At 37.6% G+C, this 24,354-nt stretch overlaps 1 protein-coding gene across 1 annotated transcript in view; it reads right to left on the bottom strand.

Moving 5' to 3' along the window:
- The window catches only part of LOC140323388 (carbohydrate sulfotransferase 1-like), a 37,044-nt gene extending 13,062 nt beyond the window's left edge, over positions 1-23,982 (bottom strand). Inside the window, exon 1 of the mRNA XM_072400402.1 lies at positions 23,833-23,982. The gene's annotated coding sequence lies outside the window, so the exon portion shown is untranslated. The remainder of the gene's footprint in view (positions 1-23,832) is intronic.
- Between the last annotated feature and the right edge of the window lie 372 nt (positions 23,983-24,354).

Below are 24,354 nucleotides of genomic sequence, written 5' to 3'. Positions count from 1 at the left end.
CAGTTTAGTTGCTGGAAGTATTAATGCTACAGCATACAAAGTCATGTAGACTTTGTACTGTTCCAAAAATGTGGCAACAGTTTTTTATTCACTTTTATTTACTTTTTTATTTCAGCATGATTGTGCACAAAACCAGCATCACAAAGACATGATTGTGAGTTGATAAGTTTGGTATGGAGGACACTAAGTGTCTTGCATAGAGAGCCCTGACCTAATTTTCACCTAACACCCTCACGAACAACTGAAATGCCAACTGCAAACTACGTTCTCATCCAAGATCCAAACCTGACCACAAAAGTGAGCTATTGGCTAAATGAGCAAAAAGTCCCACAGACACACTTTAAAATCTTTTGGAAAGCTTGTCCAGAAGAGTTTTAGCCAAAAAGTTAGGGAAGATAGGATGTTCAGCCAACTCGTACAGTTGTGCTGGTGATTGGATACTACAACAGTTGCCATTGTTTGCAAATCGATTTCTGTCCACCTGCTAGTTTTGAGTGTTCCAATCCATCTGTGTACATTCCAGCTCCTGCTGTTACATTTTACATTAAACAAATAAAAATGCATAAATAAAAATCCAGCACAGCACATTCTCACAATAGGAGCACAAAAGGTGTGTATGACTATCGCAAATATTTCACCAATAGAGTTTGTAGTAGAATGAAATATATGATGTGAGATTTAAAGGGTATTTGGCATCGTCTACCTCAACTTGCCCTGGAGAAGGGATTAAAGGGGCATGAGTAGTTGTGTTGCTGCAGATTTGATCCAGCCCCGGAGTATCCTGAAAGAAATGGATAGGCCAGGCACTCCATGCTGCCACCAGGCCACAAACTGGTGATGGCTGGGAAGCACCTAGCTGATAATAAAAGAGCACCTGCCTTTAAGACAGGGGGAAGTTGCAGCCTGACGCCAGGTAGCTCGGATGGACAGACTGGGTATGCTGGGAGAGCCCAGGAGGTGCATTTGAAGCCAATCCCTCACAGGGCCATGAAATACAAAACAATAACCGATAAAACCCCCAAAATTATTTTGGGTTGGACTGGCCCCTTAAAATGACAGTATTGTTATTATACCCAAAGTTTTTGCTCAGACCTTGAATACTCCTAATTACATGTCTGAAAAGTAAAGAGAACCAAATTTCCACTGTTGATCCGTCAAAACAGAAATGTGATATTTCTCTATATATAGAAAGCAGACTGACTAACCTTACCAGCAAGTATGTACATTTAGAGAAAATTACTCATAAATGAATAATCAGAAGACTTATGTCTGGTAGGGAGCCACACACTATTCCTGTGACGTTCTTCTCACCCACGTTTAGAGCTGAATCATAACTGTTCTTCACTGAGGAAACAATGATTGCTTTATTTGTTAAAGAGGAACTGCCATCATGAAACAATACCAATCTGACAAAAGAGAATAGGTTGACTGCCATTATGATCTTGTAGGCTAGATGTCATACTGATCCTCATGCCTCAACACCGTGCTGGAAGATGTACGTATGAGAATTATCACATGGGATCCATTCGACGTGATTTCAGGGTCGGTAACTCAGATAGGCAACTAGCATTTTCTGCAATGAAGCTCATGCGTTTCTTCCATAATATATTTCTTTTAAAGATGACCCAAAGCTTGGCTTACTTTAGCGGCCAAAGACTGACATTTGGGCAAAGTCAACCAATCAAGGGCACTGCCTGAATTCTGCTGTTTCCAGGTGTTGGCAGCTGAATATGCCGGCAGCTGTGCACAGGTAGGTATTAAACAGCTTTTTGTAGCAGCCTAAGTAATAGGAAAGCAAGAGAGAATATTAAGTATACAAAGGTTGAACTTCTCACTGCAAGATTTCTATCACAGTGGCACAAAATGTCCTTATTTTGATGGGCAGATCAATTCAACCATTTTTTTTGGAATATTTAAAGAGTTCAGCTTATTTAGTTCCTTTTGGTCCAATAAATTTATATCTGAAAATGTTCTGTTATATCTGTTTTGTATTTGCAAAAAAAACTGTTGAACCTGACACCTCCTTGAACCTGAGTCCTCTGCACAATTTGTGTAATATCTCAAACAACCCTCCTAATTACTTATTTTGAACTATAGGACTATACGAATATCTTTTAACACGGACAACTGGAACAATAAGTCCTGTGCAGCTCCTCTCTGCTTGGCTTCCCACACTGCACCAGTTCCTAAAAAAGTCAATATTTTACCCTCTTACACCAGGTGGCAACTGTCGGTGATGAACTGCTCACTGCCACCTCACTGCTCAGCAGGCACCACCATGCATTTTTATAAATATTTGCCCATGCACCCTGCCGCAACAATTCTGAGCCTCATCTGCCAGTCAAAGGGCCTGCACACTGTCTTACAAAGCGAAGGGGGCGAGAATCTCCATAAAGCCCTGAGCCTCGAAAATTTTCAGGGTCTGCTTTCTATTACTTTCTCTAACATGAGACACCTGGAGGAAGTATTCTGAGAGACAAAAAAGTAAACTAAGTGAATGTACTGTGGTTTTATATGAATATTTAATATGAATACAGTGTTTTTTGGTTACTTTTCATACTTTGACCTGCCTATCTTTGAATATTTTTTTTTTACAGAAAATCATTGAATCCTGTCTTTTCCTTCTATTATCTTCAGACTGCTTTATCTGAAATGTTAACCACAGAGGTATAGTGTGAAGGAAAACAGTTATTTCATAAGAAACCCATCTTGTATTACAACTGTTATTGATCAACGATAGGTTTCATATAAATGATATCAAACAATAAAAATACATCAATTAAAAATGTAATGTATAAACCTAGGAACTGCATTTTTAATGAAACAGATCCAAAATTGTTTCCCCCAATACTTACAGCCAGGATCAATTTGTTGGAATGGACAAAGCACGCTGTGGACGTGAAACAGTTACTACACGACAGGTCGACATTAACAAAATATTGCGTGCAATCTGCTAAAAGTAATCTTCTTTGATTTGCCATGTCCATCAACAAGGCCATTAGCTGTATTGTAAAAAAACATTGCAGTCAATAGCTGGCACAATTCTCCACTACGAGATGTCTACTTTAAATGTTAAAAACTTGGGGCAGCTAGCCAGCAGCATGTGTCACCACTTAGAGAATGAGAGGTGTCACAGACTGTCACATCAGACTCACAACAAGGGAAAGAGCCAAAAAAAAAAGCTTTCCATAATACATTGCAGAGGCTTCACTGCTGCAGGCTGGCATCTATAGAGAAGGACATGGAATTAACATGTAAAAAGCCTTCCATGCTGAGCCTATTTCAGCACTGGACAGCTCACTGGTTGCTGAGCATTCTTCATGAATAGAACTGCTACCTCTGCTTTAAAATGCAAACTACCTGTGTACCCTGTGTCAGGAAAGTTGAAATGCCCCAACTTTAAAGCAAGGTAGTGAGCAGGATAACCGGGCATTTTCGGTCAGCAATGGCAGACACTATAGGCCTGATTTATAAAGCTCTACAAGGCTGGAGAGGATCCAGCAAACCTGGAATGGATCTGGCCCACAATTCAAAACATTTTCTAGCAAATGACTTTAAAAAAATCCTTTTTAGGTTAGCCGGATCACCCAGGGTTCACTGATGAAAGTGTATCCTCTTTAGACTTGGAGAGCTTTATTAAATCAGGCCCTTTGTATTTCTCTTGATTCATTTTTTAGCCCGATTTTTGATTAAATTCAGTTCCAGTCAATTCCAGTTAAAGTGAAATGCACTGCAAAAGGAAAAAAATGTTTGCAAAATCTCACAGTTAAAAAGAAGGACCTTTGCTTTGCGTGGGGAAACAGTGATCTCTCTGCAGAGGTCCAACACAGTGCCTGCTGAGTCAGAGCTGTGATCACACTCTTCATTGAAGATCAAGGCCATAAAGGGTCCAACTGTCCTTCAGGAGGACAGAAATAACCTCTGGTGAGTCAAACCTCAGGATGACATTGGTTCCTGCAGCCTTGCCAAAAAATTTCCACTGTGCCAGGACAGCAGTGGATGCTGGTGGGCCCTTTTTTTCACTTTCTCTGTCGGACCCCAGGTCCCCAGTCTGACCCTAAAGCCTTACCTTCGCCTCTCCATCTGTAAACACTTAATGCTAAAATAACTTATAACGGGCAATATCACATGAAGAGGGAGTGATAAGATTGTACAAATACTAACAAAAGTTAATATTGGAATATTAAATATTTTAGGTAGCAGCAAGCCATGGGATGGGACACATGGATCCTATTGGACCTTTGTTGGTACTTTAAGAACCCCCCACCACATCTAGTTGAGGCCTGGAAGGGAAGGGGTTCAGTTTAATAATTTTATTTAGAGTTTTATTTTGAACCTTGTATTAACTTTAATAAAGCAATAACAGACTTTCCAATTATGTCTTCACATAGCATGTCATGTTTTTTAATTAATACATATTTAATAAACACTAATTAGTATTCAGTTTACAGGGCTACCAGCATTTGATGTATCAGATCCACTGAATTCTTACATATATCGTTAAATGTGGGTGTGTCAGATTGTACACAAATATATTCTTTTCTAATTGATGTATTGTACTAAAATTCTGTATTTTTTATTTTATCCAAAAGATCTGAATAACAGAGACATCTAAATCTAACATCAGTTTTCCTGACAGCACAGAGTAATAAGAGCGCCTGTTAATAAGATTACTTGTTTTGTGAACAAGAAAAAAACTCTTGATATGTTGACATAAAGCATTTTGTGTTGATTGCATCTGAGACTGGAGGGAAGGTTAATTGCTGCTATAAGACATGCTGGCTATAGGATTACGTTATCCAATTAGGCTTCAGAGCTGGGAAGTGTGATTGCATTACATTCATTACTCAAGAGAGCGAAAACTCTGCAAACAGAAGCAGCTAACATCTGCTATACAAAGTGATCAAACAGAAGTGTCACCATCCAGACACAGGGAAGAAATCAGTCTGATGTACAATAAGGCACCCACATACGTGGCATGACATTTACCCAATCCAGCTGGGTTGGCTGACCAACATTTGGCTTTAAATGCTCACAGACACTATCAGCTATACACTTCCAAGGGGGAATACTCACTAAATAAGTTAGCAAACATAATGTGATTATTTAAGCTGAACAGCTAAGTACATTAAACATATCAGAGATCTGTTTCACCTACCAAAGGAGTTGTGTTCATCCACAGCAAATCCCTGTCTAGTGTGCATAGTGACCTCAACTTTATTTCTGTTTCACCTTTACTTACAGGACCCCTCCCAGCTCTGTGACTCTAGACAGTAGTTTGCACTGCAATACACCTAATTGGTTCCTTGATGCTTCTCTCTTCCACTCTTTTACGCTTTGCATAGGACCTGTTTTATTAAATCTTTCCAAGAATGGAGAAGATAGACTGAACCTGGGTGATCCAGCAAACCTGAAATGGATTTGGTCCAGGATTGAAAACATTTGCCCACTGATAGCAAATTAGTTTTAGGAAATCCATTTCAAATTTGCTGCATCACCCATGTTCTCCCATGGTAGTCCTCAGTTCTGGTGAGCTTTAGTAAATAAGGCCTATACTGTTTAGTAGGCTGCAAAACTTTGATACATAATCAAAGCTGTATTCTTGATATAATAATGGTTGTAGTGTTGCATTTATTTGTATCTTTCATACCTGCCTGCAGTTCAACTCTCTGCAATAGGTCAAAAACCTATTAGGATTTTAATAGTATCATGTTAGAAAATATACTTGCACAGCCATATTATTCATTTTTACTTTTCATCCAGTAGAATACAATGGTGGGAAATGTCAATGTTTATATAATAGAAAATGTCTTACAAAATGCAAAGGAACAGTATGTATAAACCACAATTACTATAAGTATACCACGTATCCCTCCGGAAATCTCACTGCACATCCATTTACACAAAACCTTGTTAATTGCTTGATTATGCTTTACACTTACTTCTTCAGAGATGAGAGTATCCACATCATTACATTGCTGTGATCACAAAGAATCTTCCGTGCCAAAAGAACAACGCAATGTAAGACAGGGGGCGATTTCTTTCAGGGACTGTGGGGGGCAATTGTATATGGAGATCACATGCAACAAAAGTATTGCAGGTCAGACTAAGGAAGCAAAAAAGCCTCAATGGTAGAAGGCTAAGTGTCAGTAATGTGAGTAGTGCTAGACATATACAAATTGACTTTAAATGGTTTTCAGCTTTGACTACCTATATGTAAAGCAAATGCTTCCTCCAATTACATAAACTGTTAAAAATAGGACCAGTTTGATCCCCTCCCAAGATTCACCCCCTCCATGCAATGACCCTATGATCTACCCTCGGTGATGTTACACATCATTTCTACAAATCATTAAAATAAAATTTTGAAAAACATCTGGCAACAATAATTATGTCTTCAATATGCTGTAAGCATAAAATACAATTAGAGATTTCAATGGATTTAAGATGATGAAAAAAGGAAAAAAGAATACAATAATGAAGAAGCTAGATAACCGTTCATGACATATATTGATCATTGTATTGTCTATTTTTGTAATGGATGATTTGTGAAAATCCCATTTGGGTAGAAAAAAAATGTCATTAGCCAGTAATAGGTAGCGCTGACACAAAGAGAGGTATAAATCAGATTTACTTTGTAATGTAAGGGTGAAAAAATAGAGTGATGTGTTCATTAAAGCTTTCATTTGTGCTGTCTTTTCCTATTCTCCTCTTGGGACCAGATGCCTTGGGCGTAGAAATTGATGGAAAAAAACCTGTGTTTTAAGTTTACTGTTTTTCATAGGATTCTTGGAGAAATAAATGGTTTGATATGTATGGAAGTTAATTAAGAATACCAATGTATTGCCATTTAATATTCTCCTAATCCTTCCCATGGGACTTCTACCAGCTAAATACCTTCAGAATGTATGGATGGGAGAGAAAGATGGACTCATTGATCTGTGTCTTGATTTACATAAACATCCTAAGCGTAATTCACAATAGAGTATGTATTCCAATCTTTATTTCCAGCATTGGAATCAATTTCTTCTTAAAGTGGATATAAATTAAATGAGAAAAATCTGCTATTTATGGGGACCATCTAGAAATTGTTATTGTGTCTAAGAAACAACATGATAACTACCAATTACCTACCAATTGACTTCTTTGCATGTGACTGTTTTATGGGTTAAGATACCAGTGCCACTGACTGCTAATATAATAAAATCTGGAGTGAAATTCAATATTCTTAAAGTTTTTCTGCTATATTGTTCTCCTTGCTGGGGAGGAAGCTGTACTTGAGGACCTACAATGAAAGGATCTCCCTACCTCTGCTCTATTTATCCTCTGGATCTGTGCTTTCTGCACCTTTTCAATTTATACCCCATTAGTGATTAATAGTGTTTGGCGAATATCTCACTATTCGATTCGATAGCTATTCGATCGAATAGTGAGATATTGTTCGGGTGATCAAATACCGAATTCGAGCACCATTGAAGTCAATCAGATTGCTCTTGCAGCACTTTACTAGTTGTATGTGTTCTTGGATAGATTTTCTTAATTAACCTCTAGTGCTCCGGGATCGCAGTAGATTCCCAGGTCTGCAATCATTCTTGCAGCCCTGGGAATCCTCCTGTTTGCGATCCCCGGCACTAGAAGTTTATTGGGGACAAGTCTCCCCATTTAAAACCCTTAGTGCTCTCTGATTGGCTGAGGAAAGCTTTCTTTAAATGTACTGATGATGTGTGACTGATGATTTTGATCCTGATAGTCAATATTCCCAAGTTTTGAGTAAAGAATGATTGTTATCGATAGGATGAACAGTGAGGACCTGGAGAAAGACCTGTGGCCAGCCATGATCATCCAGAAAAGAATAAAAAGCCTCCTGATGATGACCAACATAATAAAGCTACTCCTTTATACATATGAAACTATTTGCATAAACATGACTTTTATCTATAAGTTTCAAGTTGCTTAAAGGAAATGCAAATTGTGTTCTAAGGATTATTTCTTGATGAGAAGAAAAAGACTATTCAGTGGACCAATGAGACTGAAAGAAGAAAGATCAATGTAATAGAATAGGTATAGATAAATACATAATTATTTATATAATTACAGTTTACCATACGTGAACATATATTTATGACAATGTAAAAGTATGTGTTGAGCATATTGTTTTCGGTCCCTATTTCTGTATGTATGACCATATTATAATGTATGGAATATATCGCATTGTAACTATATTGTGGGACATCACATCCATCAGGCGTCACCACACACACATACACATATTTACACTCATGTATTCTTATTGAACTGCTGCTGTAATTTTGAAGATTTTTTAATAAATACACAAGCTTTGTATGTTACAGAAGAAGACAATCCTGTTCTTAATGCGCCCAAACAATAATTTATATTAATATTACTTTTTTTTACAAGGTTCTTATTCACACAGAGTAGCTGGCTGCCTGCCTTAACCCCAGCTAGCAATCACTTACCCAACTGTAGCGAACCCTAGCAGCAAGTACTTTCCTCTTAATGAACCACCCACATCCATGTAAACACTTACCACTAGGGTTAGCTATGGTTGGGTAAGTCTTTGCACTAGAGCTAACTAGAGTAAGTTACACTATTACGAATCTATTATTTTTACTTGCTTGTTCCATCTGCAACAATATATAAGTGTAAGCTTATTTCCTTTTTTAGGAAAGTTGTTCTTGGTATGTTTTTGTTGCCTTCAGTTCTGGGAGAAGAGGAGAACTTCTTAGTGGACCAAGGCTTCCTTCACTATTTTAATGATTCCAGTCTATCAGACACCCTATGCTTCTAGTTTCTTCTTCACACTTTTGCAATATCCTCTAAAACATTGTCCATCCACCTCTTCCCAATGCTCTTTGTCTCCACTGTATTATTCTTTTTGTTTCTTTGTTTTCATTCATTCTCTCCAAGTGTCCAATCCTTGTCTTCTTTGAGCTTTTGTAAACCTAAGTCTATACCATGGCTCTCATTCATAGTTTATTCATATTCTCCACTTTTCACTTTTGCTTTGTATAGGCCCATAAACCTAACACAATATTTTCCTTTCAAATACTCTAACTAGTTTTGTCTCTGGTTGACATGGTCCATGATCCACAGCCATATGTTACCAATCTTATCTTACTATCCTTACAAACTGATTGTTGGTCAAGTGCTTTGCTTTTCATTAGGACTTTATATGCATGGACTGTGCTTGTTATCACTGTGAATTCCCATTTATCTCTTCAGGGACGTTATTTGTTTCATTGATTTTAGATCCAAGGTATGTAAAGCTGTGTATTCGATCGAAGGCGTAATGTTTAACTATTAATTGATTAGGCAGTACTCTCTGTGTTATTGTACACTCCATCTATGTAGTTTTTGACTCAATAATTGTGAGCCCTAACTTTAAAGCTTCTATCATCAGTACTTCAAATTTCTCTACCAGCTAGGTGGTGCACCACTAGAAGCCAATCAGGTTTGTTGCTTGCGAAAATTCTGAAAAATAGTTCATCTTTATTGTGATTGTGCTATTTCCCAGCATCTTTAAAACAAGGAACAATTGTGAATGTTAGGGGGAAAGAGCAGGAGTTGCTGCCCAGCCCAACAAACATGCATGAAAGTAATTATCTGCCATGTGTCATCTATGGGAAAAAAGAAAGCATGGCAAACAAATGGAGAATGGTCTTAACAACTAAGAGGTGAGGAGGAAACATTTATTGCAGAGAGTGTGTGAGAGATCATTTGTAGAAGCCTGCTCTCAAGGTTGATGTATTTGATGTCACATCTACTTATTAAATGACAGGTTTTGATTTTTTAAAGCATGTTACAGCTCCACTTAAGTTCCTAAAGGCATGGTGAATGTGTCATATTCTAAGCGGAAGATAGCTTGTTATCGTTACACTATTATTAAAGCTGGTACTCTATCTGAACCTAAAATCTAAATATGTGTTAAAAACACATCAGATGAATTAAAGCTGAACAGCAGGCAGATATAATTGCCATAAATTAGTGCAGCTCTGTAACCATTTTTTAACACAAGCAGTGTTAGTAGCTGACAGTTTTAGCTTTTTACAGCCAGTTGTACAGCAAAATGCAGAAAGGGGTAGGAGAAGCAGCACAAGGTGCCAATCAGGTGTGTTGCAGTGCAGATTAGCCATTATGCTTTAGGATGAGAGAGTGGCTAGATGAAAGCAATGGACTTGATTAATTCAAGCTCTCCAAGACTGGAGAAAATAGACTAGCATGATAGAATCTAGGTGATCCAGCAAACTTGGAATGGATCTGATTTAGTATTGAAAACGATTGCCAACTAATAGCAAATGATTTTTAAGAAATCCATTCCAGGTTTCCAAGGTCACCCAGGTTCTATATTCTCTGGTCTTGGAGAGCTTTAGTAAATTAGGGCCAATTTGGTAGTTTTCTGTACTTGTAGGGGTCTTTAAAGTAATAAAACATGAGGGAATGCTTATGAATTGCAGAAATTAATTGCATTATATCCCAATTTTCCTTGACATACATGTTAACATTTGTTTAATTTTATGTATTTGTGTTTCACATTTTTTGAGTTAATCCATGTTCCATTTTAAGACTTTCTTTTCTTTCTTTCTAGTTGCTGCCTTGATGGCTAACAATGAAGAAACATATAGATATACGAGAACTGAATTTCACAATAAAAGCCCACTGAAGCGAAAAATGTTCCTTTCTGATAACTGTAAATGCTTTTCTATTTCACACATCTTTAATAATATTTGTCTGTTCCAGAGAGGCCAATCTGTTCAGAAAAAATGACAGTTGGGACAAACTCTACCACTTTTATTCACATGGTTTACAAAAGAAAAGAAAAAACTTTGAAACGTGTAAGCTGGAGCTGAGCTTGTTTATCTCATACTTAAAAAGTAATTTAATTCACCTTCTCTCATTACTATGACAGCTAACATCCTCATCCAGTCTTTTTCTGTGTTTGGGGTCTTCAGCCACCCTAATTGGCTATGCCAGAAATTAACAGAATGTGTTTGTTTCATTGTAGAAAAAAACATAGGGCTCTATTTATAAAACAGGGAATTCTGTCATGGGAATCTTCAAGATCAATATGTTTAAAAGGCAGTAATTGATTCCCAACAGGGAATGTTTGAGAGAATGTCAGATTCCCTGTTTCATTAATATAACACATAGTGTATTTCTTCTGCAAATAAAAAGCTTAATATTTTCTGCTTTATATCTGGATGTAAAGTACATGTCAGACCAAATTTAGTATTTTAGTTTTGAATTTTGTATTTTAGTTTTGCATAGTGCAGGGAACATGTATACCTCTATTTGGGTATTTTTAACAAATCTTTACACCTATTGCTCATATGGGAACCCAAAATGTTGTTTCCCTTAACTTTCAGCCTTTGGAGCAATGGTCGCCAGGAGTAGTAAAAGAGGGAACCTCCCCATGGGAACACAGACAGCAATAAAGACAAAAACTTGTACTGTTACTTTACTATTCACATATTCCATCATATATATCATCTTTTACTTGAACCCATAGTTCTACCTTAATCACGTACATATCTGTGTCAGTATATGAGGGAGATGAGGAATGAGGGATATGTGAGAATGTTTGCATGTTCTGCCATTTAAGGTGACGGAATGCTCATGTCAGCCCCAATCTAGCCAGCATTTTGCTTAGCAGCCAATTCCAACACACTTGAGTAACCAAGCATAAAGTGACATGCAATGCTAGGAGTCATACCAAACAGTTATGACCAAAAGCATAAAAAACATTTCAACAAGATTTAAGCCTGCTGAGTGCCTATAAACTGAAGAGGTCACCTATATATAATACCCGTGTCATTAATCTGAGCGGAGAGCTATTAAAGGTGCACTGGAGACTATTTATGACTATCCCTTGGCAACAAAACTGGGACAAAATCCATAAAAAATATGTGTACAGCATTAATCACACAGTGAAATGCTTCTGGCTCTAATGGGATTCATTATTTTTAATAGATATAGTTTTGTTTTTGGAATGGCTATCGAACAACGAGACTGGTCTTAATCCCAGGATTCCTTTAAGTCTCTTTCTGGGGATTTAAACTGAAAATGTCACACTACGGAACTGTAAGGCCCTTAATTGACTTCCACCAAAGCTTTAAAGCAATACTGGAGGTCTGCAGAGGCATTGTCTATATGTTTTGTGTTATACATAGCTCTAAATTGGTAGTAGTGATAGTATAAATTGCTGATGCTACCACTACGATGTCTGATAGACAAGTATAATTAGCTAAAGCCTTGCAGAACAGAGTTAAAGAGGAACAAGGTGGGTGTTGGGAGCTGGTCCAGGAAGATACACTACTGCGTGGAGTCATTCTCTTATCATTCCTTATTCTCCTCCTCTTGTTATAGCATGGTATAGCTCTACAATTTAGAAGACAATCTGAAAAGCATTACAAATATTTTGCCTGGTAAGACACCTATATACTTACCTGTATAAAACTGTGTATTAAGTAACTTGCCATATGTTAAAGTTCAGGGGTAAAGTTCTGGTGGGCTGAGCCGTCTGCTGGCATCTCCAGTGGAGTGGTGCCCAGCATAATCCCTGTCCAGTTTATGCCCAGCCTGGTTCTAGCCACCTGGGATGTTTCCCCTACTTAGGGTATTCCTGCCTTCCTGTGGGGTATCAAATTCCTATTGTTGCATTCTTCATACTAGGTACAAATATTCTACTCAGACAGTAGGTTCCACATGTTACCTTAGCTTCAAGTACTGAGATCTCTGTGGTTGTGGAGACACATAAGAATCCACAAGGTGGTTTACGCATCTACTGATCTCTGAACCCTAAATGCTACCAAAATGTATTTTCTGCTGGAAAAAGTTTGGGAGGAAAATCACTTTCAGTGGGTTTGCATACCTGAAAATCTATGTGTTCTCCACTTTATCCAATGCTAACAAAAAAAAAATTTGGATTTCAATTTTATACTTCATTCAGTTTGATGGGAATGAGAAGAAATTTTCCCAATAGATAGCAATAAAAACCAGAGACCCTTTACCTGCTCTATACAAATCTAAATAAAATATTAACTTTGGATAGATTTCTACTATATATTGTGCATACATAAATTGTGGGTTCATACCTCAGACCTCAGCTGACCCTACTGGCCAATACAATCTGTTGCTAATACATAACCCCCCCCCCCAAAAAAATGTGCTAATTGCACATTATCTGTTATCATATTATTTGTGCTCATTTCTATATAAATATGATTTAGTGGTCAGGTAATTTGCAGAAATCTTCCGGCTACTTTGAGACCAGTTTTAAAACAAATTATATTTTCAGGCAATGTTACAATAATCCTAATCTGTGTTCAAACAAATTGATGGATCTCAAATTACTACTGGCTCATTGACTTTGTACCAGTACACTGCAAACCACATCGTCTTACATACATGTACCCAGTCTGTGCCATTTCAGTCTATTCTCCCATGAATGTATGTCCCCTCTTTACTGGTGTTGTACAGATTTCTCACAGGTATCTTCTTTGTCTTTCTTGACATATTATACTTATAATAGCACAATCTCTTTAATTTCTCTTATTTCACAAAAGAAACAGAAAATTGCCCTTCCCCATAAGGAACATGTTGCATTGTAATGTACCATGTGCAAAAAGATGCATACATAGGTTCTTCACCATACATTTGTGCAATATGTATTTAAAGAGCAATTCCTTGTTGGAATGTCATTATGTAAACTTTTGGCTATGAGGTTTTCTGAACAAAGGACAAAGCTAAATTTACTTATTCATAAAACATATTGTCACTCCAAAAATTAATTTGAAGTCCTCAGAAACCTCTATAGCTGCAGGCACTATGGAGCTATTCATTTAGGTTTTCTTGTAAAAAAAATATGTTACTGTTAGAAAGCATGACAAGGTGATTTGTAAGGGTTTATGAATTTAGATCAGAACTAAAGATCAGAACTAAAGCCAAATGTGGCTCTCCAAGAGTTGTCACCAGGAGTAGCCACTATACCTCCCCAGTAGACCTAAATCAATAAATTGGTTCACAACACAGCACCATTCCTTCAAAAAGAAACCCAGCTTTTTTTCTGCAGCATCCAAAGGGCAAACTGTAGGGCAACAAGTAGGTTATGGGGTGAGAATCCTTGTACCCTGTGATGAAAACTATGCATATATATTCGAACAATGCACCAATTTAGATACAATGTATTACTGTGTAAATAAAGTCACTACTTTAGCAAACTCTATACCTTTTATAAAATGCAGCATGCCATTGCTAAAGCCAGGGTATACCTTTTAGAGAGCAGTTTGTCTCTAGAAGTACCTGGAGAAGAAGTTTACCTACCAGTGTGGGCAGGGTAGATTTAGACAAAATGGGTCCCTGGGCAAATATATAATAGGGGCCCAAAATGCACAGATCTCTAAACCCTCTACCATTCTGTAAATTTGGGCCCTGTGAAGTTGTCCAGTTTGTTCTCCCCTAAAGCTGACCCTTTGTGTTTCCTGGTATTTGCCAGTATGCCTATTGCTTTTTAGGATATATAATGTTTTCTGTTTCCCTTTGTCTGCAACTATCTGGGACACTGAGATACAAATGATAGTTATAATTTTGCAGTATAAATCCGATGAGTGGATGTGAATTATTAGCTTTTATTATTATTATCTTGATAAATCAAGCCAAGCATAATTAGAAAAACTGTACATGACAAAGGCCAGTAGACCAACCGGAGTTGTCCAACTCCAGTTGTCACGGGCCAAGATTTGCACTCATTTTTAGTATTTCTGTAACAGATAGCTGTAAATTTATTAAGGTGTGGTATACAAAAAGTAATCATGTGCTCTGTTCATATGAAAATTCTGTCCTTTTTGTAGCCCTCAAGTACTAGAGTTGGACATCTCTGATAATGCCATCAATAAACATTTATTAAAAAGTCTATCTCCAAGGTGGTAGCCACCTTCAAGGTTTACTGGAGGACAGTGAAATTGTATAGTAGTACGACATTCAGCAGGCAGCACTGCAGGCACCAGATCTGTGGGTAAATGACATATATAAATCCAGCTACCTATCAAATATTACTTGTAAAATGTATAGAACTATTTATAGAATGTCTTTAAAGACTATGGTGAAAATATTGTTTAACTGTATATTGGTAATACCTGTAACTAATTTTTTTAACTAACGTGTTTTCATCTATTTTTTTTGTATAAGTATAGGCCAAGCTTTTTAGCAAAAGTAACAGTTACAAGGGCTAGGCCAAATCATAAAACACTGCCAGTGGTGCTTCCAAAGATCAGCGTATATTCATGTGATATTTCCAAAAGAAAAAAACAGCTGCTGTAGCTGCATAAAAGGTTAGCTGGAGTAAGGCTTTAACATGGAAATAATAATAATAATAATAAAAAAACAAGATTTCAAGCAGGAAGCCTATTAAATGTCTTCTCTTTACCTCTCACAAATGTTTGTAGGGCTTGCTTAGTCTGGTCCAGCAACCCTATTTATTCTTTATGAGCAGCCGCAGATGAGACACTACATGTAACCTCTCACCCAAGGGCATAGTTCATGGATGTGAGGATGTACCGTATTTTTCGGACCATAAGACGCACTTTTTTCCCCCCAGAAGTGGGGGAAAAAAGTCCCTGCGTCTTATGGTCCAAATACAGCCTACACATATGCTGTTAAAAAAAAAGTTTCTTACCGTATTCCTCTCCTGTGTGCGTGTCTCCTTGATGCTGGCTGTGCAGCACGTGCCTGCTCCTGGCTGCAGTGCAGAATGAAACTGAAAGTAACAGCCGGCATTCTGCACCAGGAAGCAAGCTGCTGATCCCTGCCTAACAGAGATCCCGGCCCTAACGGAGATCCCTACACTTAATTACCGGTAAGTGAACAGAAGGGGACAATCAATGGCATAGAGTGATCAGAAGGGGACAGTCATTGCATAGAGTGATCAGATAGGGACAATCATTGCATATAGTGATCAGAAGGGGACAGTCATTGCATAGAGTGATCAGATAGGGACAATCATTGCATATAGTGATCAGAAGGGGACAGTCATTGCATAGAGTGATCAGATAGGGACAATCAATGGCAGTAATTTTGTCTTTTGCTGACTTTATTTGTTAATAATGGTTCTAAATGCTGCTGTTTACTTTACAGGGTTGATTACATGTGTTTATGACTGTGATGTTGGTTTTTAATGCACATAAAATATTTTAGGACACTATTTGTTTCAGAATCTTCTTTTTCTTCATTTCCCTTCTCTAAAAACTGGTGCGTCTTATGGTCCGAAAAATATGGTAGTTATTACACTGCAACCTCACCACCAATCTAAACATAACTTTAGACTTCATGTCTGCAGATAAGACAATTGTGGAGTGGAGATAAGTATACATAATTAGGGAGATAAGTATACATAATTAAAACCTAGTTATAGGTTCTACTTCTGCTTTTATTTGTTTGTTTCTATGTGTACATCTATAGGGCAGGGGTGTCAAACTCTGGCCCGTGGGCCAGTTCTAGCCCTCAAGATCCTTTTTTGGCCCCCAAAAGAATTCCGAAAATGAACTACATCTGGCCCGCCCGCCCGTGTTACCACCTCACAGCATAATTTTCAATTCATGCAATACATAGACATTATTCCTGTACACCCATCATGTGACACGCCTAGGCAATGATCACATGGTGCCTGACTACCAGGGGCATTGTGTTTGTTTCAATCCATTAGGGACTGCATAGTGTAATATTTAGTGTCAGACAAACTTTTGATGTGAGAAGTTACAACATACAGACTGCATAGATAGATAGAAAAAAGTTTTTTTAACCCTAAAGTATGTGTAGAGGGGTTAGTTTTTGATGGTTATGGATGAAGTAGTATACTTCCTCAATTTTTTCAATACATTTCAAGTTTGGCAGGACTAACAAGCAACAAAACTCTTTTACAGGGGGAATCAGAAATAAAGTGAAAATCATTTGTTAATTTTATGGACAACATGAAAATACAATATATGACTTTTTTCCCTAAGCATAAAGTTTTTGCCACACAACACCTTCTTTCAGTTTTCTATTGTCCCTTCTGAATTCACAGAACTCTAGGGCTAAGTGTAGTTGGGTGGTGGAAACATTAGTTCCCAGGCATGCTTCTGGCAGTTGGCACCTTTGCTCAGTAGCCCCAACCATAGCTCTGGTTCTTCATGAACAAGCATTTCCACATTTGACTCAGTTGAACATCTCCGCCATTCTTTCCTAAGGAGAGCCATGTGTGAGATGCTACATGTAGTATCCCAAACCCAGGCACAGTTCATAAACGTAGGAAAGCTATAACTGCACCCCAACCTCTCTCCCCCTTTTTGAGCGTAATAGTGAATACAAGTCTTCAAAGTCATCAGTTTTCTTAGTGTTACATTTTAATTAATAAGGTGACAATCTGAGTATAACAAATACTTGTCAGGAAAACTTTTCATATCAGAAACTGAACAGGCAATAAATATCCCTTTCAGCATCAAAGGAGAATGTAGGAAGCCATTCAATCAGTTTTAAACTAGCAAAGCAGAAATACAAGAGAAGTAATTCACTGAGTGCACAATACGAAATCCAGAATTCCCCAGCAAACAGCCAGCCAGCAGATAAGATCTATTAAACCCATTTCAGAGGTTTGCCGGGTGACACTTTCACACATACAGTATGTGCAATACACGCAGGGGAAACCTCTGTCCTTTTATTATCCAGAACCAGCTGTACATCTTATATTCCTTATATTTTACCATTGGATCTATTGATTAAGCTATACCTCTGTCAATATTTAAGATTACAAAGTATTATGTATTGAATTTTTTCAGAGCATACAAGGCATTCTTTGGTAGTATATTGCAAAATAATTTTATTTTTTATATTCTTCTTTATACTTTTCTATATACTATAAAAAGATAACTGTATGGTTTTTTTTTGACCAGTGCTTATTTTAAGTTAAGTCCTAATATAGACACAATGTGCAGATTTAACAATACTGTGCTTATAGTAACACAACGAAAATACTGTCCTAATGTATTTAGGAATTCCACCTGCCAACGTTGATTGCAACGTTGATCTAATAGTTCATTTACAAAGAGCTGATGTCTTCTGATACACAGAGCAGAACCTAGCTGTCAAACTATATGCAGAACCCTGATAACTTCACCAGAAGAGCTGCAGGGGAAGCTATTGGGCAATGTATGCTCCAGGAATGTGGATAGGTTTTTTGGGGGGGTTAGTTCTTATATCTAATTTTTGGTTGAATCAGGTTAAAAAGTCCACTTTTCTGGTCTGTTGGATCTAAAATTGTTTAAGAAAAAGTTTTAGATGTGAGCTGCTTTTTTCAGACTCCCTGACAGCATTATGTAGATCAGAGAAGCTTAATCCACTCTACAGCTTGGCTGTGAGTGGATTGGGTTGAATGGATCCTGGTGCAAGGAGGGTGAGCATGCAGTCAAGGTGCTATGATTACATAAAGCATGGTTATTGATACGGTTAGTGTTATAGGGAGGATAGTGTGAAGTGTGTGCCTTATGGTAGGGTTACCTTTTTTTGTGTTGGAAGTTCTGCACTGAAAGCAACTAGCGTGAATATTCTGGTACTAAATACTAAGTTACAGATTCACTCCACTGTCCCTCTTGCCGGATCTCCTCCAATTATTGTCCTTCATTAAAACTTTATTATATAAGCAAGGGGATCTCCAACTTTTAATAAATTTTTAGTCCCAGCTTGAAGCCCAATCTCCCGTCACTAGTCTAATTAAACTAAATTCTAATCAATTATTGATCTACTTTTAGATAACAGTACAATATGAATAGCTTGCATTCATTTATAGGATACACAATCCTCTACCTGTAGTTCATATTTCCATTGTAAATACTAAATTAATCTAATCTTTATGACTTAATTTCAATAATCAATATGCTCTGATACCAATTTCCCCATAAAGTTTTGAATGAAATATAAAGGTGAGGAACAGGCTGGTCAGATGGTCAGTTTTATTACATTATTTTATGCCTGTACATAACCTGTAAATCAAATGGGATCTATCAGTATGAGAAGAAATATGGCATTGGCAGTGTCCTGCCTAACAGGAAATCTTTATGTATTACATTAATGCATTTAGGTCTGTGATTTTCCAATATTATATACTTTAGGTTGTACATTTTCATTTTGTTTTGTTCAAAAAATTGTAGATTCATCCCCAAATCCACCTAGTGGTTATCCAAGAAGCTTTTTGCTAAATCCCTGCTGTGGAACAGAACATTAAGAAAACTAGAACAGTCGACTATTCAAAATTCTATCTCTGTTAGCATGTTCCATGTCAAAACATTTGCAGCACATTTGATTGGCTCCTGGAACTGGCCCCCAATCTGAGCTCTTCTGTAAAGAAGATTTGCAAGAGGCTCATGGGCTAGCACTTGGGCACTGCAGCACTGGGGTCCCCTGGTCAAAGCTTGACTAGAACACTATATGATTGTAATTTGCATGTTTTCCCCTGTGTTTGTCTGGGTTTTGTCTCCAAAAACTGGTTGGGTATTGGCTCCCCCTTTTTGATCCTGAACAATGGTAATGACATATGACTATGGTAGGGACTTAGATTGTGAGTTTCCATGAGAGAGAGTTAGTTATTAGCTCTTATCCCTCATGCTTGCTGTTTTCGGTCAGAAAGGCCAGGAGCTTGTGAGCGGGAGCTAGGTGTAGGGCCAACATGACTGGTGGGAAGGCTGAACTGGGCAAGTGGGTGTTAAAAGGTGGAGTATGGGGGAGGGCAGAAAGAGGGCAAGGCAAAGATGGGTAGAAAAAGTAAATAATGGGTGAAGAAAAAGTTATATAGGAAAGTGGGATTCCTAATATGGGATTTGGGTGGTGCAGGCAGTTTGAGGTCCTCGAGGGCAGTGCATGGAAAGGGTGATGGAGTGGTTTGGAGAGCCATCTATGGTATGGATCTTTCTAAATAGTGTAATATGTCAGCAAATAAGTGGTAGTTTGTTGGGGATTGTATGCTTAATTGATATAGTTCTCAAGGTGGTGGGGTTGCGCCTGGGAGCCTGGTCTATCAATGACAAGTGCAGGTCCCTGGTTTGATGGTGGTGAAATTTATGCCTTTGAGGAACTGCAACCTGACCAGTGGTAATGTTAGGTTTAGGAAAATGTTGTAATGATATAAGGGTAATGTGATAACAATATGTGAGAATGTTTAAGATTTTGTAATAAACAGCTGAAATGCAATTTGCACCATACACACAGGTATCTTTATTGTGTTGAAAGTTTAAAAGGGGCTGGGGGGGGGGGGGTTATGGGGTTTCAAATAACCCACATGGATCCAGGAATCTCTGTAGTAACTGTTTTTAAAAGACAAGGAATTAATATTCAAAAAAGCAAAACACCCTCAAACCCAATCAACCTGAACCATTGTACCTTCTCCAGTAAATTCCAGAATTCCAAAATTGCTATTTTGACATTTTAGCCAAGGGCCTGTGAAATCAGCAAAAACTCTGCTGATTTTTTTTTTTTTTTTTTATTAAAGTAACAAAGCATTGCTTCAGTGGTATTGCTTTCATGACATATTTATATTCTCTATATTTCAAGGGCAAAAATAGATTAAAAAATATTCCACCATTGACTAGTTAATAAATATAGATATAAAGTATTTGTTTTATTATGCAATTGGAATCACATACAGGTGATTCCCATACCTGGAAGCACAGGTGCATTCACTTTTTTCCACTGGTGAACATAGAACCAATAAAGTGAAGGGACAATGAGTATTAGTGGTGGCGGGTCAATTTAGTAAACCTGTGGCTTTGCACTACAAGTTTCTTCAGTGTAAAACAGTTTATGGAATCTAAATTTTAAGTTTAAAGCATAAAGCCTAACCCTGGGCAGCGTTAAAATAAGGCCTTGACTGGCATGCTTTTTAAGGAGCAGTCCACTCAATATTGTAATTATAAGTGAATAAAAATATGACTTCTAAACTATAATGAGTTTTTTTGGTATTTTGCTCCTTCTGTTACATTCACTATATTAAATAAATCCAACAGGGAGAGTGGAACCTCCTATAATCAATACAGTGGGTGTGCCAGTCGAAGAACTCATCACTAAGATCTCACTAAGATGTCCCCAAGAAACAAAAGAACTGGTCAGGTGGTTTAAGTCCTTAGCATTTACTAAAAACAGATTTTAAGAACAGAACAATTTTGGTAGACTGACTCTTTATCTGTATTTTTACATAGCACCAAAAATCATACCTTGTTCGTATGACTACCCCTCTGAACATTAAAGCGACCCTATTGCTAAACTATTTATTTGAACAAAAATATTTCCCTCAAGCTTCATATTCCTATTATATTTACCTGTATAATACTTTCAAAAGGCCAAAGGCTGCTGTGGGGGGTTATCATCTTTGAAGTGATGTGAACAGACCAAGCAGACCCAGAGATGTCATTTAACCACAGTACTACTAGTCCAGGATCTTCCCTTTTTCTGTAAGGATTTGTAAAGTGTTAAAAAGGCAAACTACTTAACAGTATTGCCTGGGGTCTCCCTGCAGCTGATCTTTTCCACTAGTGACTTGCCTCGTTCCCCACTATGTCCCTGTGTGAAAGTGGCCATCTTGGTGAAAGCAAGGCTTTGCTTTCTCATTTCAGACCCTCCAGCAAAGAGAGCAGTGAGCCTGATTTATTAAAGCTCTTCAAGGCTGGAATGGATACACTTTTATCAGTGAAGCTGAGTGATCCAGCAAACCTGGAATTGATTTCTTCAAAGTAATTTGCTATTTGCTGGCAAATGTTTTGAATCCTGTACCAGATCCATTCCAGGCTTGCTGGATCACCCAGCTTCACTGAAGAAAGTGTATTCAGTGGGCTGGGGACAGTCAAGGCACAAGGGATGCAGAAACATAGGACAGTGTTTCAGGGGGATAATACCCCTTTCTCAAGCCAAAGTTCCTCCTTAAGGTGCTCTGACTGCTAATCTCCAAAGATATAGAGGGAAATCTGATGGGGTATTTTTTCTGCTGCTTCCAGGATGTACAGACCTATTTCTAACAATCTGTTCACAAGTTTGTACACTTTAAAATGGAGAAAAAGAATAGTTAAAATTGAATTGGGCTCTCTGGACAACACCTTCAGTTTATCTTTCAGGTCTTATATTTGAGCTATGGTACTCAACCTCAATATAGATAAGCCATTCTTTATAAAACTCATCCCATCCTATGCCCTTCAATATAGGTGGACAGATAATGAAGAATGTTCCCTGCTAGTTATATGATTTATTGACAATTTTTGGGGTTCCCATTCAGCAATATACGAATATATTCACACCTCATTTTGAGGGCGGTTTTACTTTTTTGTTTTTTGCAATGCAGCACAATTCAGCGTAATGCACATATGTTGTGGTGAGTTGTATTGTAGGTGCCATTCAAAAGGCTGCTGCAACATGCTGGCATACAAAAAATCTAGGAGCTGCTAATGTACTAATCCTTATGCTTGCATCACTATTTGGTGAATCCCAGACCTGCAACAATCATGAAAATATTAGGTGTTGGGGAGCTTGATACGACATGCCAATTACAGGTCAGAGGCTGAGTTCGGTAAGCAATGATAAGCTGCAAAACCTGCCCCTTCACAGACAAGTCAGCAGTGGCAGCTCCTATTCCAACAGCTTAAAAGTAAATGAGTGAGGATAGAAGTATGGTAAAATACTGCTACTTGGGGCTGTCATCTTCACCGCTCTTCAATGACCTGAAGGATTCATGCAGCCAGTGATTTCTGAAAGGATATAAATCCATCCCCGCTTACATTTTGATCTTCACAGGTCCTCCTTAAATTATGAGTCCCTCAGTCACAAGGATGGATGTAAATGTTCAAAATAAATTCAGGAAAGAATGTGCTAAATAAATCTAGGAATTGATCAGTAATACTGTAAGCGTTTTTAACATAGCACCTTAGTTTGAATCTTGGATTACAGAGAATTACAGAGCACACTGCACAGACTTCACAACTGTTCATCTGATCTTGCTCCAAGCTATTGCAAAGGCAAAACTTAAGTTGGGTTCATGAAAAATATTTCTGGGCAGATTCCATACAAGATCTGTCACCCTGGAAAGTCAAGTCTTTGAATATTAACTTAATAACCTACAATAAACTGTCACCATATAGCAACCGCAGCAAAAAACCTATGAAAGGTACCTGTAAAGAAGGCAAGTTATACAAGTCAACACACACTGGTAAGTCCTGTTTCTCCTATATTACAATGATCAATCAATGATTTAAATACATCATCTATATTACAAACAGAAAGGCGAACAAATATTCTTTGTGTGTGGAACAAATGACCGGGTGTAAAAAAAATCTAATAACAATAGCAGATCAATTTACTAATCGAATTTTAGTACAGTGCAGTCACATTGGTTAAGTGACTAGCTCTGGGAGTTGGGCAATATATGATTTAATGATTGAACAACAATCAAAGCTTACAAAATCAGCACTCAATGTAAAAAAAATCAATGTCAGTACCAGGCTCAGAAAACTTGTAGCAGTTAATAATTTCCACAAAAATTGAAAGAAAATCAGGAAAAAAAAATAATAGCAATGAACATGGTACTTGCAGCTGATTAGCCATTTCAAGAAAAATATCTGATATATGAAAAACACAAAAGGCAAGCAGATTTAGGATGAAGTGACATAGTAATAGGAAAGTGTCCTGGTGAATATGAATTATTGAATTCAACATCATATAAAAAATAAAAAAGAAATAACAATGATGAATATTTATATATTTCTGCATCATCTATTAGTTTTGCTTAGTGAAGATTGGAAAGGTTCTTACCTTAAAACATGCATTTGGATAGTCCTAACACCACTCTGTAAGTCTTCTGGTTGCAAAGCTTCTGGCTGTGTGAAATTACTGTTATTTAAATAGTGTTCAGTTCCAGGAAGCCCTGATTGCCAGCCAATCACCGATTGTCACACTTCATCTAATAAAAAAAAGGGAGGTAGAGAGAAGAGCGATCATCGCTATAGACTCCACTGTGCAAATGATAAGAGCATCCTCTGGCAACCAGGCAATGTCTTCTCTGCCTCTCAGAGAGGTGGGCTGTTAGTGAACTGGATTCTGCTTCCTATGACTGTCTTATGTGGGATTCTGTCTGCAGATTTTAAAGATTAAAATCATTTTTCACAGGAGATGCAGCGTTCTGGATAATGTACACCAGTCTGATGAGCGGAGTATTGATGGGAGATTACGCTTTAATAAACGATATGAGGTGGGCGTCATTTGTCTAAAAATAATTAGAAAGGAAAGGGAATCGGATTAATGGGATTTATTTTTGTCTTGCATTGTCCAAATGAA

This window comes from Pyxicephalus adspersus, chromosome 2 (genome assembly GCF_032062135.1).
Source record: "Pyxicephalus adspersus chromosome 2, UCB_Pads_2.0, whole genome shotgun sequence".
NCBI lineage: Eukaryota > Metazoa > Chordata > Amphibia > Anura > Pyxicephalidae > Pyxicephalus > Pyxicephalus adspersus.
This window is presented reverse-complemented; position numbering and strand designations above follow the sequence as displayed.